Source organism: Triticum aestivum, chromosome 1A (genome assembly GCF_018294505.1).
Source record: "Triticum aestivum cultivar Chinese Spring chromosome 1A, IWGSC CS RefSeq v2.1, whole genome shotgun sequence".
Taxonomy (NCBI): domain Eukaryota; kingdom Viridiplantae; phylum Streptophyta; class Magnoliopsida; order Poales; family Poaceae; genus Triticum; species Triticum aestivum.
This window is the reverse complement of record NC_057794.1, coordinates 585,020,690-585,030,960: the sequence shown is the minus strand read 5'-3', so window position 1 is coordinate 585,030,960 and position 10,271 is coordinate 585,020,690. Positions and strand designations below refer to the sequence as shown.

The window sequence follows — 10,271 nt, the reverse complement described above, 5'->3', positions numbered from 1 at the left end:
TGCTCCGTATGTGGTCCATAGTGGAATTTCTCTAAAGACTTATATTTAGGAACGGAGGGAGTATATTTTAGTATTTATTACTCTATTGTTGAAGATGGGGGGAGGAGAGGTAGATAGGGGAGAAATACAGGAACCAGTGTATTCGGTTGACTATCTACAGTCCTCGGTTCATCGCCCTCAAATCACTACGCTAGCTGCTACTTCTCGCCGTCTTCCTTGCCCAGCGACGACCCCCTCTTCCACCTCCCGCTGCACCACCCCGTACTCCTTGTCCAGCTCCGCTGCAGCTCCGACCGAGGATTCTGCGCAGGCACCCACCTTGTCCAAGTCTCGACCACCTTTGAGTTACGGTCGTCCCCCAAATCACTAATCCTACTTGGCCAGCGACGATCGCCTCCTCCACCTTCCACCGCACCACCTCGTACACAGTACACCTAGTCCACCTCCGGCCGCGGTTCTAGCGGAGCAACGTACCCACCCTCTCCCGAGTCCCGACCATCTCTTGAGTTATTACGCCTCTTGGTTGACTAGCTCCAGTCCTCGGTTCCTTGCCCGCAAATCACTACACTGCTACTCCTCCTTGGCCAGCGACGACCGCCTCCTACCCATCCTGCCGCACCACCCCGTAGACCGTAGTCCACCACCGTCCGTGAATCCGGCGCAGAAACCCACCCAGTCCCGACCACTTCTTGAGTTACAACTCACCCGTTCAACTTCACCGGCGCACCACTGCACGAGGTAGATCGGATCAAGATGTCACTGTCAGTGAGCGTGACGATGGGGGTGATGCGGCCCCTTATCGGCAAGCTCGCCGCGCTGGCCGGCGGTGAGTACAGTAAGCTCAAAGGGGTGAAGAAGTAGGCGTCCTTCCTCCAGAAGGAGCTCAGCGCCATGAATGCCGCCCTCGAGAAGATGGAGTTCATGGACGAGCTCGACCCGGTCGCCAGGGACTGGAGGGACCACGTCAGAGAGATGTCCTACGACATGGAAAACTGCATCGACGACTTCGTGCGCCAGTTTGGAGATGGTAATGCAAAGTTAGGATTCATCAAGAAGACTGTTCGAAGCCTCAAGATGTTGGGACAGCGCCACCGTATCGCTGACCGGATGGAGGAGCTCAAGGTTCTTGCACTAGAGGCAAATGAACGACGCATCAGGTACGTTTCAATCTGTTTTCTAGAACAATTTTTCAGATTCCCTATGGCACATGTTATTTTGTTATTAAAGGGGTACAAAGAATTATAATAGCATAGATGACATCACAATTATGCTATATGTTGTAACCAATATGTATATTTTATTATCCAAAACACAAACGTTGAGAGCAACCCATTGTAAAACAAAGAAGTATGACTACCTCACTAAACATCTTCTAGGTACAAGATCGATGAATTCAATCCTAATTCTAGCCCTGTGGCTATTGATCCTCGGTTGTCGGCAATATACACGAAGGCTGCTGGTCTTGTGGGTACCGATGGTCCAAAGAAGGAGCTTGTTAATTTGTTGACAAGTACAGCAGAAAAGGAGCTCAAGGTGGTGTCAATTGTGGGATTTGGAGGACTAGGTAAAACTACACTTGCCAAACAGGTGTACGATGAGATCAGAGGGCAGTTTGACCATACAGCCTTTGTTTCCATATCCCAAAAACCTAACATGACAGGGCTTCTCTATCGTATACAACTAAAACTTGGGATGAATTGGTCTTGTGTTTGTGAGGTGGAAGACATCACTGACGATCTTAGAAATTATCTCACACACAAGAGGTAATATTTACTTCAATAGTCACCGGTGTTTTTGCATGGGCAAGTTATGTTACCTTTGAATAATTGTTTGATTTGGCCAACATTCATTTAAATGCTTGTGGCTTGCACGGTTTGGGAGAATAACACATGGTTGTCCCCGTCATATAGTCTCTTTTGGCTACACAGTAGAGGCATACATTTTGGTTTCTGTTCATTCGATTTCAATGGAATCTTTGAAAATGCATTAATTTGCAGTGTTGCTACAGGCAAAGAGACACTACATTATTCATGTTGTTTGGCCCTATGCCTTTGACCTAGAATCGAAAATCAAAACTGGATTCTAAATATTAGGGGTGTTTCAATACCACAAAAATTGAAATCATAAATTCCAAGTCAAATTCCAGTGTGTTAAAATATGACTAAATTATTTACCATCAGCAAGCAATACATAGTGTTCGTTCATGTTAAATGGGATGTTAAAGTCTCAGAGAAAATTTCTTTATACATTCTTTTGCTTTAACTTTCATAATGGCTGAAAAAGTGACTCCATAATAAAACGCCCATTCCAAAGGCTGCAAAATGTCTCCAGTTATGAAATGTTTACCATATGATGTGGCGATATGTAGGCATAGATTATGAAGTTTGCTTAGATGCTTATGTGTAAGGGTTTTCTAGTAATGTTTAAGCCCATAAAAAACCATACCTATCACACCAAATTTGTAGGATTGTCATCGGACTTGTTGATGTTTCCAAACTGTGCGCTCGTGCGCCACAAGAGAGAGCCCCCTTGTTCCAGATGGTGATTGTACAAAAACAAAAGGAGGTTGTAGCTGTACTCTTCAAAAGATGCAAACAAGAAATTGTACTTCTTGAGCCGCAATTTTTTTATTTACCTTTTGCCTTTTCTGTACTGTGCATATTTTTACATAAGATTTTGCATATGGACAGGCTCTTACATGTAGATTGGTTGCTGAAGTCAAATATTGTTAAAGAACTAATTTAGCCTTTGGAGTACCAGGGATTAAATCCTTATATCCAAATAAAGTACTTACATTTACAACAACATATATATGTACTATGCTTGCACTCATGTCCGTGCAACATGCAACCAATTGCTGTATTGTAAGACGATCCATCATAATACAAGCTTCCTTACCTATTAATTTTGATTTTGTTGACTCCTAACACATCATGCAATCTTTTTGTGGCATGTAGTCTTGAAATGTTATATAAGCATGCTAGTTTAGCCCAAGGAATGGTAGATTTGCTTGAATCAACTTTGCCTTTTTTGGGGGTTCATGTTTGATATCCAACTGTGCTTATATAACATGTGGAAACTTTTTGCAGGTACCTTATTATAGTCGATGACTTGTGGGACCAGTCAGCATGGAATACTATAAGCCGCGCCTTTCCAGTAAGTGCTAATGGGAGTAGAGTAATAATAACCACACGAGTAGAAAGTGTGGCTTTTGCGGCATGTTGCAGTCGCCCCGAGTTCATTTACAAAATGAAGCCCCTCAACAAGCAAGACTCAAAAAAATTGTTTTTTGGTAGAGTATATGGGTCTGAAGATGATCGTCAATTTGAAGAAATTACAGCTGAAATTCTGAAGAAGTGTGGGGGACTTCCACTTGCAATCATTACTATAGCTAGCCTATTAGCTAGTCGTCCTAAAAAGTTAAGGGATGAGTGGGAGCGCATCAGGAACTCTCTTGGAACCCAATTTTCGGTAAATCCTACATTGGAAGGAGTGAAGAATATATTAAACCTTAGCTACATCCATCTTCCCCTTCATCTCCGGGCATGCTTTCTGCACCTTGGTATATATCCTGAAGACCGTGCGATTGAGAGGGATGATTTGGTTCGACAATGGTCGGCTGAAGGACTTGTCAGAAAATTGCATGGGCAAGACTCCGAGGTTGTTGCTAAGAGCTATTTTAATGAGCTTATCAACAGGAGCTTGATTCAGCCTGGACGTATTGAGTATGGTGAGTTGCTATCGTGCAGAGTACATGATATGATGCTCGATTTGATCCTAACCAAGTGCGAAGAGCATAATTTTCTGAGTTGAGTGCCATTCTGAAGAAATAGCAAGAGACCATGACCGGAAGTACAAGGTCCATCGTATATCCATGAACTTCAGTAATGGTGGTGCAGCAGATGAGACATCATCAAGGACCATTCCTTCTAGCCTATCACAAGTTCGATCACTTGCACTTTTCGGGGAATCCAAGTACATGCCCACTCTTTTGCATTTTAAGCATCTCAGGGTGTTTCTCTTTGAAAGTTTGGTCAGCGAACCAATTGATCTTACTGCTATTAGCCAATTGGTGCAACTGAGGTATTTAAAGGTTTTATGTAAAGATAAAATCAAACTGCCTACAAAAATGGAAGGGCTTGTGCATTTGGAGACACTGGATTTAAATTGCAGCAGGGACTTACAAATCCCATCGGATATAGTTAACTTGCCCCGCTTATCCCACTTGGAAGTTCGGTACGGAGGCAAAGTGCCTAAAGGGATCAGGAAAATGAAATCATTGCACACTTTGGTGGGGTTACTTGGACCCGAGTTCGTTGGAAGATATTGAGGGACTTGGTGAGCTGACCAATCTGAGGCACTTGGTGCTCGATGTTCTTCTCCTAGACATTTGTGGGCCAGTAACACGTGCTGATTTTGTGAGCTTTATTGAGCTGTTGGAGGATGTTGAGGGACTTGGTGTGGTTACCGATCTAAGACGCGTGGGGCTCTCAGTGCCTTTTCTTAGTTTTCTAGAACCAATTGTGATAGCAACATGGGCTGCTTTGGCGCATTCTATTGAGATGTTGCATGACCTCAGATATCTCAGGATCATTAGCAATCCCAGTTATACGAGCGACATGTTGTGCTCAGTATCAGAACCTTTTCGTCATATCAAGGTCCTTAATCTGAGTAGTTGTAGGATGCCTAGAGTTCCCAAATGGATTTGTGGTCTCCAATGCCTCTGCCGGCTAGAGCTGAATGTTGACACGTGCACTGATGAGTTGCACGCTCTTGGAGAGCTGCCCTCTCTCGTCCACCTCAGTTTACAGATATGCAGTATCCCTGAAGACAGTGCTGTCACTTTCTCCGCCGGATCATTTCCGGTTCTGGAGTACTGTAAATTGGAACCAGAGTATGATGTTACTGCGTACCTGGCCTTTGGGGCAGGGGCTATGCCCAAACTAACTTGGTTTAGACTATACTTCAACAACTGGGGCGGCGCTACACCAGTTGGCTTGGAGCACCTGTTGAGCCTCAAGTATGTCAAAGTAATCATCCGCGGCCCCGAAGAAGTGGAGAATGAAGCAGAGTCTGCCTTCAGGAACTGTATGCAGCAGCATCCAAACCGTCCTGAGTTTGACATCTACAGTATACCACGATAAAAACAGATGGTCGTATGGCATGACACCACTTCCTTTTTGTCGCCACTCGTTCGATCTAAGAGGCTAATTCGGCACAAGACCGGCCAGATTCGAGGCGGGAGGTTCCGGCAGTGGCGGGGCACGCGGTTGTGGTGCTGCAACCGCTGCAGCCATTCTTGTGCTTCCAGCGGACGGGATCAGAGGAGGCGTCTCACATCGCTACCGGCTGTTGTGGCGGGCGCTGCAGGAGGACGGCGAGGAAAAACCGTAAATAGGACGCTGGCAGCTGCAGCGGCGTGGACGAGGACGATGAGAGCGGTTTGGAACTGGCCAAGCTCCGCGGGGCCGTCACCGGGCTCGATGGCTCCTCAAGTTCCTCACCGGTACGTGTGGTGGCTCTAAAAGCTTCTTCAATCTTGCCTCAATTCGGAAGTATTTGTATCATGTGATCAACCAAAATGTGGCCTAAAGTTGCAGGCAAGCCGAGGTGGAGGGAAGTTCTATTCAGCGTAAGTCGTCACGACAGTTTGTCAGGTAATTGCTAGCAGCTCACCATTTTTTGCAGTTTCAGTCTTGTGTTTAAGTTCAGCAATAGTGGCACATTGGCTGTCAATTATGTTCGAGAATCGAGAACTAACAGATTAAATTGGTAATGCTTACTCAACTGTCTACAGAACTTTTTATTTTTCGAAACGGAACTGTCTACAGAACTTAATTGCGCAATCTTGTGCTGTAATCGAGAATCGAGAACTTAATGTAGTCTTGTCTATTGTGGTACTGCAGATTTTTGGGGCCAAAGGTTGAACAGTTTTGGTTTTTCTTTTTGCTGTTGTATATCATCACCTTTCTGCTACTCACAGTCTTAGACTACTATCCAATGATGAACTATAGCATAACTTCACCAGATTTTCCTCGGAAGTGGATGGGAGAAAGCGAAAAGCTGGCTGCAAACATGTTTGACATGGCTTGTAGAAATGTGCCCTTCATCATCTACATCGAATTCTTTGTATGGCCAACATGGAGAAGGCGATGAAGATGAGTAGGCCAAGACTCGAGAGTCAAGACGGAGCTGCTCGTCTAGAACTCCAGTTGCACGTGACATCTTCAGATAACATTGTAGATGCATGTAAGTGTTTTCAAATTTGAAATGGAACAATAATATTTGTCCTTCAGATATGGCGTGCTGCTCTTTGTATGTCATCTGCACTTTTACTTGTGATTTGATTATATGTTTTTGCACCTTTTTAGTTTTAACGTAGTAGTTAGTTTATGGTCGCGCATTTGAATCTGATGTTGATCTTTTCTGTATTTTGGTTGCAAAATGAATGAGTGTGAAACAACCAAATTTGTTGGTGCGCGTGATCCGCATCTTCATTTTCACGTAAGCACCAGCCCTTCATAGTCTCATCATGGTCATCATCCTCCAACTAGCATGGTGTTTTGCATAATGATCTTGACGGAATCCTCAATTTACTAGACCTGTGTAATAAGCATGTACTTCCCCCGTTCCTAAATACTCCCTCTGTAAACTAATATAAGAGCGTTTAGCTCACTACTTTAGTATTCTAAACGCTTTTATATTAGTTTACGGAGGGAGTATAAGTCTTCTTAGAGATTTTAATATAGACTATATACAGATGTATGTAGACGTATTTTAGGGTGTAGTTTCCTCATTTTGCTCTGTATGCAGTTCGTATTGGATTCTTTGAAAATACTTATATTTAGGGACGGAGGAAGTACCATTGTGCTGCATGACGAAGAGTGACAAATTATTAATGCATCTCCCAACATTTTGTTGTGGCCTACGTCGAAAGCCATGTACTTTTTTACGGTTTTGCATCGGACCGTACGCCACCTGTTGGATGTGGTAGCCAACGGAAAAATCGCCGGTCGCCTGAATCCCTAATGTAGTCTACCGCTTATTTCCTCTTTGTGTATGATTTATTTTTATCTACTGCGTTATGCTACAGTATTATATACTCTCACACACAGCCTTACACGGTGCAGGTTGACCCCGTGATCCAAGCGTCCTTGGGCACCAGTTGAGCGTCTTGTCCCTTCAAGAACGCCTTCCTCTGCTTTGCACTGTGGTTGCTCCCTCCTCTGCATTGCTTTGCTCTGTTCGTTTGAAGTTTTTTTTTCGATCAAAGGGGAACCCCCCGGCTTCATTTTCATAAATGAAACCACACATGCATACAGGTTCTTCTGGCTTGACACCAGGTCCCAGAACAGAATCAAAGAAAGGCCACAAGAAGCCAACATAAATCAGTTCCTACTAACAGTCTACTGGACCAACAAAGACAAAACAGAACTAGGCAGCCATATTTTTCCATCAGCTCATTGGGACGAAAACCACATGGATCTCTTCCGCCATCTTTGGATTCTCCTTCACTTGTTCCAGGGTAGCATGCCCCCCATGTGCCTTTCTGAGGATGGTTTTGGACTAGGAGAGTTGTTCCGTAGCTTCATGGCATCTCAGTCTGGTTCCAGCTCCAGTGGTGACCTCAGTCTTCTCAACAGATGGTCTCTGAAATGTTTCACTGCCCCCTCCTGCAGCTCCTTGTGTGGTTTCACCCAGTCTCCTAGATATGTACTTATTTCCTGCCAGACCTGTTTGACAGAGATCCATTTAGACCTATTAAACACAATGGAATTTCTAGTATTCCACAATCCCCAAAGGATCGCAGAAGAGACCACATTCAAATGAACAAGTTTCTTATTGCAAAGCCAGCACGCAGCCAGCTCAAGAAAAGAATGGAAAGTTCTACCAAAGATTATCTCGACCTCTTTCCACATTACTCTAGCCACCAAACAATCAAAAAACAGATGATGAACTGATTCTATCTCTTTACAATGAATGCATTCCAGAGGCTTTGGAATGCCTCTTTTCCTCAGATTATCACAAGTCATAATTTTATTTTGAGAAAAGAGCCAAAGAAACCTATGTATCCTGGGTGGGATTTTTAGGTTCCACACAACAGGGGTGTAAATAGGTTGCACCCCTCTAAAATTAATAACAACATATGAAGATTTAGAGGAATATATTCCTTTTGATTCATATTGCCAAATCAAATTGTCTTCCTGTTCAGTAAAAGTTATTGATCTAGCAATTGACTCTACATCAAACCATTGTTGCATCAACTCATCATCAAAATTTCTCCTAAAGGAGATTCTGAGAGACTCTCCATCCCAGGTATCTGCTATGGTTTTGTTCTTATCATTAGCTATGCAGTATAAATCCCAGAATTGGGTGGCAAGTGGTGAATTACCAAACCAAATATCTTCCCAAAACTTAATTGATCTACCATTTCCAACATCCCATTTATATCCCAATTTGACTGCCTTCATAGCCCACATCACCCCTCTCAAGAATTGGGATGGATGAGGATCATTACAGCAGAGGATATTTGGTCTTTCAGTATTATATTTGGAGTCAATAAATCTCCTCCAAAGAGAACCTTCACTAAAAATATATCTTTTAATCCAAGACCCTATTAAGCACAGGTTTAAATCCTGCAGATTCGGTATTCCATGCCTCCATACTCCTTTCTGATACACACAGACTGCCAATTAGCTAAGTGAATTTTATGGTTTCCTTCTTCATCCCCCCAAAGGCAATTAACTAGCTGGGTGTTGATCAAATTAATAGCCCATTGGGGAATTTAAAAAAGGATAGCATATATATAGGTATGCTGGCTAGACAGGTTTTCACCAAAGTCACTCTACCTAACAGGGATAATAATTTACCCCTCCAACCAGCCATCCTAGACAGAAGAGCATCAACAAGGGGTTGTAAATCTTCCCTCCTAAGCTTGTCAAAGTGCAAGGGTATCCCCAAATACTTGATAGGGAATTTCCCTTTGATGCAATTGAAAATATCTAGGAAAACTTGGATCTCTACTTCCTCCAAGTTAATGGGGACTAATTCACTCTTATGATAATTGATGGACATGCCAGAGATTAGCTCAAAACAAGTCAGGGCCCACTTGAGATCGATAGCAGCTCTATGGTCATCTAACATATAAAGCCTCCTATGGTACCCACTAAACTGGGGCATTTGCCTCGCGAAATCAACCTCGTTCACTCGATCTGCCTTGCTGGAGATTTTTTACCGTGCTGGCAAAGATCCCACCGTTTGTTTTTTTCACGCAGTCATTTCTTACTCATGTGAATGATGGGTGGGCCACCATCTCATGGGTCCGGCTTGGCAATGTAAGTAGCGTGTGTGCGTCGCCTGTGCCTTGGGTGAAAGAAACAATATATGGCCGATCGTGGGTGTGGTGGGGCTGCCAGGCGAGTTGGCGGATTGACGCTGGTCTACCCTCACCCTCCTTCTATGCACCCAGCTGGGTCTCTTCCTCTTCAGGAGCGTTGGGTCCACTTGTTAGCCTCTTTGGGTGGGTGTGGCACGAGGTGAGAGCTTGCGAGGTTGCCTGGAACACGATTGGTGGTGTGGACGCCGGGTGGGATGCGAGCAATAAAACCTAGCTACCAATCCGCTCACGTTCTCGAGCCCCACGCAACTCCACTTTCTCTTCGTTTCTCTTCTCCTCCTCGATCTCCAGCGCATGGCCGCTGCCGCTCATCCTTCTCCTATTCTCTCCCGTGCCACCAGGTTACTGGCCCCTCCACCTCGCCTTCCTTCTCTTCGTTGTCCAGTGGCCGTCGGCGGCGCCTGGATCTGGATCGGGTGCAGGTTAGTGAGGCCGGTGGTTGGGTGAATCCGGGCGCGGATCCGGTCGCTAGGCCGCATGGGGCTGCGGATCCGGCGAGCTCGCGGCGGCGGCAGCGGGTTCTCGTGGTGCTCTGCGAGAGAGAGAGAGAAGTGAGAGAGAGCCATGGGAGGAGACGGAACATAGAGGAGGGAGGGATGCGGCAGGGCGGCGGTTGCTCCGGCCATTATTGTTGGCCGTGGGGAGGCGTGCTGAACCTGCTCGACCCAGTAGCGGCAGGTGCAGAGGCGCATGCGAGGAGCGCAGTCGGTCGCCCGTCGTTCTTTCTTCGTCAAGAAGGGTGCAGCCTGCTACTCAACCCCTCCCCTTCGCTCCTTGCAGAGGTACGTCGACCTTCTTCTTCCCCGTTTATGTTGCCCCGTTGTGCTCTTGCCATAGCTGCTCCTAACCCAGGCTTTCGCCGCTCCTCAACTCT

General features: G+C 45.2%; 1 pseudogene; it reads left to right on the top strand.

Moving 5' to 3' along the window:
* Positions 1–202: 202 nt before the first annotated feature.
* On the top strand, positions 203–7,301 carry LOC123070002 (disease resistance protein RGA5-like; annotated as a pseudogene).
* Positions 7,302–10,271: the final 2,970 nt, after the last annotated feature.